Source organism: Rana temporaria, chromosome 4 (assembly GCF_905171775.1).
Source record: "Rana temporaria chromosome 4, aRanTem1.1, whole genome shotgun sequence".
NCBI lineage: Eukaryota > Metazoa > Chordata > Amphibia > Anura > Ranidae > Rana > Rana temporaria.
In genome coordinates, this window is record NC_053492.1 from 39,501,870 (window position 1) to 39,507,869 (window position 6,000).

Sequence of the window (6,000 nt, forward strand, 5' to 3'; positions counted from 1 at the left end):
ACAGGTGACTCAGGATATGCATTGGGACCCCACCTGATGACCCCCTTTCGGAACCCCCAAACACCCGGAGAACGAAAATACAATGAGGTGCACGTCCAGACCCGGGCTATAGTTGAGCGGACTTTTGGCATGCTAAAGTCACGATTCAGATGCCTGGACAAGACTGGGGGTACACTATTGTATTCCCCAGACTTTGTGTGCAAAATTATTGGTGCATGTTGCATACTGCACAATTTTGCATTAAGAAGGGGCATGCATGTGGAGATATCTCATGACCTAACCCCCCACCCAGGCAACCCCCCCCCCCCAAACCCCTCTACCCGGTCTGCTGAGGGCCAGGCTATCAGGACACAACTGTCTGAAGGCATCTTTGCCCAGTAAATGCATCCTAATACAATTTTTGTTTTTGATTTGCCAAGACCAAATCACAGAGATTATGTGACCTTTAAATCTTTATTTTGCTAAATAAATGCACATTACTTATATGCCAAACAGAATGTTTATTTTGATTTACAAAACGCACATTAATTATCTCACAATGAGAATGCATGAATGCACGTCACTGTGGTCCCTAGCACAGACACATCACATGCACATAGAATTGGATTAGATCCAAGTACCCCCCCCCCCTTTGGTACTTGGGAGCAGTAACGCCCCGCCACGGCTCCAATTATGTCACTGTGCATTCATACACCATTCAGGAACCTAGGATGACTTCTCCCTGGTCCTGGGGATCCCTACTCCACCAAAACTGAGGGTGACACCCTTATGTTTTCAGGAATGCCATCCCCCCACATTCACACATCATTCACACACATATACCAAATCATAAGTACAGTGTAAAAAAAAAAAAAAAAAAAAAGTACCCCTGCAACTTAAGGATGTTGCCGAGTGCTCCTTCTGGGCTGCCCACGGGCACGGGCACGGTCACGGGGACGGGCACGGGGACGGCCACGGGGACGGCCACGGCCAACTGGGGGATCTTCACGGGGGGGGGTCTGTGCAGGGGAGGGAGTATTTTCAGGGGGGGGGGGACTGTGCAGGGGAGGGAGTATTTTCAGGGGGGGGGGACTGTGCAGGGGAGGGAGTATTTTGAGGGCGGGGGGACTGTACAGGGGAGGAAGCAGCCTCCCCTGGTGTCTGTCCTCCTGCTGGCCTTCCCTCCAAGGCAACGGCTATCCTTGTCAGACAGGAAGTTATGGCAGCCGTATTGGCCTGCACAGCCCGGGTATTGGCCTGCACAGCCTGGGTGAGGGCAGTCACCTCCTGGGCCACACCTGTTGTGGCGTTCCTCAGGTCCCACAAACAGGTGATGACCCCCACGGAGTTGGTGGCCACGTCACCCAGTGACTCCCTCATTGCACCCAGGCTGCGCTCCACCTTGCTGATAGTTTTTTGTATTGCAGACAGACTGCGGGTCTGCCGGACATTGTCCCTCAACAGACTGACCGGCAGACGCACCAACCCCCCCCTGTTTTCAGGGGTCGGCATCCTACTTGCCCCTGAGGCTTGTGGCCTTGGAGGAGGAGTTGGAGTGAGCCATGGGTGCTGCTGCATGTTGGAGGAGGGTTGGAAGGGGCGACCCATGATGGTGGCCTGACTTCTGGGCGCCTGTGGGGTTCCCTCAGGGGATGATTCAAAAGTCATATCTTGGCCCATCATTATTTCCTGCCCAATCAGAATATTGTCATCTTCCTCCCCCTCATCCTCCTCCCACTCAACATCCAAATTAGGGGAGTTGTGGGCACTCCCCTCCCATGGCGAATCCTGCCCTTCTTGGGACTCTGCATGAGCCTGTCTTGGGGGTGGTGCAGCAGCCTGCCCTGATGGGCCTGCAACCTCCTGACCTGATGGGCCAGCAACCTCCTGACCTGATGGGGCTGCCACCTCCTGGGCTGATGGGCCTGCAACCTCCTGACCTGATGGGGCTGCCACCTCCTGGGCTGATGGGGCTGGCACCTCCTGGGCTGATGGGGCTGGCACCTCCTGGGCTGATGGGGCTGGCACCTCCTGGGCTGATGGGGCTGCCACCTCCTGGCCATCTGGGGAGGACACAAAACAATCACAGGTTGTTGGATCCATACACTTGGCACATCTTCCCTTCCCCCACCCACACATGCTAATCACCAGATAGAAATTCCAAAAAATTACCTGTCCTCATAAGAGGATCATTGTCAAAGCCAGGCAGGCCCACCACCTGCTGTGGGTGGAAACACTGGGCCACTGCCCATTCCTCCTCACTCATCCTGACTGGGCAGGGTCCCCCTCCTCCAGTGCCCCTGGTATGGGCATGCAGCGTTGCCAGCTTGTTCCGGGACACGCTCCTCAAGTCATTGATTTTTTTTTGAACTCCAGCGATGGTCCTGGTCTCCCCCCCCCCCGCCGCATTGATCCGATCGGTGATCTTTTGAAGGATCTCCTTCCTCCTGGCCGGGGTGGTGGTGTGGCTCTCAGGGCCATGGAGAAATCGCCCAAATTTAATGACGCCCTGAGCAAGTATATGCTTCTCTGCCGGTGAAAAATTTAGCTTCCTGCGCTTGGGAGCCATGACAGACAACACCCAGCAACAGGGAACTCAGCCAACAAACAAACAACAATACACACACACACCAAAGAAAATACAAACAAGCCAAAATAAAAAATAGACAGACAGCTACTATTAATTCGAAAACAAACAGGCAAAAAAGGAAAACAAAAAATATAAACAAAACCAAAAAAATACTAATAGGAAAAACAAACAGGCAAACAATCAAAACAAAAAACAAATTATCAAAAACAAACACCAACTATAACCTCCAACTCCACAAACACTTTTCTCACAAAACAATCTTACCAACAAACACTGACAAACGTTCAAAGCAGAAGCAACTTGCTTTAGGAAGGGAACACAGGGAAATACTTTTGCAATTGAAGTGTGTTTGACTGGGGCTATTTAGACACAGGGCGATCTTCAAACTAAGTACGCTTGGCCTTTTACCTATCTCACTGATTGCGCTGACCAAAGTTCTGCACATGCGCATTGAGGTCCAGATTCGCGCGCGCATGCGCAGTACGGCCGGCACTTCATTTGCATGGGGTCACGGCTCATTACAATGAAGCACGCCCACTTCATTCCCACTTGCCATAACCACGCCTTAGGCATTGAAACTTAAGTTAAGGATGGCGCAGTTTTGTGCGCAAATGCACTGAGAATACGGTAGTTACGACACCAACTTAGGGCGCCGTAACTTAAATGACATAAGTTAGATAATCCTAAATTTAGACATGGTTTTGAGAATTTGGCCCTTACTTCCTGGAAGTCTTGGATGGGGAGTGATAATTGGGTAGCGCACTGCATCCTGGGAAATGATGACACACATTTCCCAGGAGCATTAGAGGGAGATGATGTCAGAATCCTAGGTGATTCCAAAGGCAGATTTTATGGGACCGCATAGCAACAGGCATTTCCAGATGAGCAAACATTTTTTTTTCTTTTTTAGGTCTAATGAGCACAATAATGAAAAAAAAAATTTGGGATGGAAACTCCACTTTAATGCCCATTTTTTTACGTCGTGAAAAATGCTCTGCTGCCCACACACAATCGTTTTTAATGACATAAAAAAAAAAAAAAATTACATCCCGAAAAATGGTCATGTGTACGCTGCATTACAGACCACTTTTACGCCTTAATCTAGGCTTACCTGTAGGTACAAAAAATATCTCCTTAACCTACATGGTTTAGGAGATATTTGCAATAGACAGGCACCGATGTCTATGGCGCATGAGCCTTAGACAACGATGCGCAAGGGCACTGCGCGTGCCGCTACTTACGGGGATCATGCCGTTAGTGGCGGCTCTGGCCAGTCACAGTGTTGGAGCTGTGATACAAGGAAGTGAGATGGCGGCAGGGGAGGAGAGGAATGAGGGCCGCTGCGGGGGCTTCGATCTCAGGTAAGTCATTTATAATGAGCTTTTTCGGGTTTACTTCCTCTTTAAAACACCTGACAATATTCAAAGAATATGGGGATTTGGTCACACCATATGGCTATATGGTGCTTAGCCGCTTGCCGATGGCCTCGCGTAGATATATGTCGGTAGAAGGGCACAGGCAGGCAAAGCAACATATGGGTATGTTGCTTTGATCCGTGACCGTTCCCACGGGACCCGCAGACTCGATGTCCCATGATCGAATTACGGAGAGACAGAATGGGGGATGCCTTTGTAAATAAGGCATTTCCCTGTTCTGCCTAGTGACAGGACACTGATCTACTGCTCCCTGTAATTGGGAGCAGTGATCAATGTCATGTCACTGGTAGCCCAGCCCCCTCACAGTTAGAATCACTCCCTAGGACACACTTAATCACTTCCTCACCCCCTACTGGTTAACCCCTTCACTGTCAGTGTAATTTACACAGTAATCATTGCATTTTTACAGCACTGATCGCTGTATAAATGTCAATGGTCCCAAAATAGCACCAAAAGTGTCCAATATGTCCGCCATAATGTCGCAGTCATGATAAAAATCGCTGATCGACACCATTACTAATAAAAAAAAATTGCAGTACTCCTTGACATCTGCATGCAACCTGGGCCAGAAAAATCTCTGGGCGATTCTCTCCCTGGTGTTTTCAACACCGAGATGCCCCCCCATTACATGACCAATGGCCAGGTCTAGCACCACCCTGCAGAAGGGTTTGGGAACTAGTAGCTGTTCTACCTCATCCTTTCAATGTTTTATCACCCGATACAATAAATTGTTTTTAATGGCGGGGGAAAGACACCACCCAATTAGGATCCACCAGTTCCCCATCAAACATTTTAATGTTTTCCCTGGCTCTTCTGAGGGTGGCCTCTCGCAGTTGCTCGCTACAGAAATCCTCTCTCCTGCCCTCTAATCGGGTACCAAATTTTGGCTACTCTCAATGTCAGGGTCAGAGGTGTTCTCCTGTTCATTTCCCTCGGGCTGGGAGCTAGCTTCCAGGTCCTCCAGCTCCCCAGCCATGACAGGGAAAGGAAGAAGATCTCCGACTTCCTCGATCCCATCAACAGCATCCCCTTCCCTTTGGAAAAAAGGGTCTGGTAAGAGTTCCCGTACTTCCCCAGCAGAGGGAGCTCTATCTACCAGCCTCTCTTTGCTCTCCCATAAATTCCAGATATGGGGAAAATCTCTTCCCACTAAAGCTTCATGAAGCAGTGAAGGTACCTCACCCACGGAATGTGTGACACTGCCCCAGGGGGTATTAACCTCAACCACCGCTGTCTGGTAGTCTTGAGTGTCCCCATGGATGCAAATTACCAATAGAACTGGGGGGTAGTTTTTGTGGGGTTTACACAATCATTCCTGGCAAGGGTCACCACACTACCAGAGTCTAGCAGGGCTGTCAGTGGCTTTCCATCCACTGAAATAACACACATCTGTTTTTCAATGTGACTCTGGCAAGATGCAGTACATGTGACCTGTGCAAACAAAGAAATGCGTATTTTCATATAAGCATAATTGCATAGGTTCATCATTTATAGGACAGTTCGCAGCAATATGCCCTAATGCATGGCAACGAAAACATCATATATTCTCTACCCCCAGTCCTCTTAACGGTCCCAAAGACCTTCATGGCTTCTTTGGCCAGTCTCCAGGTCTAGGACCCACAGTCTCATCAACGGTAACAACAGTTTTATCAAACTTCCCCATGCTCTTGAACCCCGGAACAGTCTTAACAGAACCGCTGGGAGATCTTGCACCCTAGACACACTGAAGTGGGGAGTAGATGGGTTCACCAAGTCCTCAGTAGCACTGTACCTCTCCACTAGATCCACCAGTTGGGCTGCAGTTTTGGGGTCCCCCTGTCTGACCCACTTCCTCAGAGCAGCAGGGAGTGCACACAGGTACCGGTCCATTACCACACGCTCCACGATCTGATGGCTTGTCAAGGTCTCTGGCTGCAACCACTTCCTGGTGAGGTGGACCAGGTCAAACATTTGTGAACGGAGTGGCTTGTTGCTGGAGTAGGACCACTGATGAAC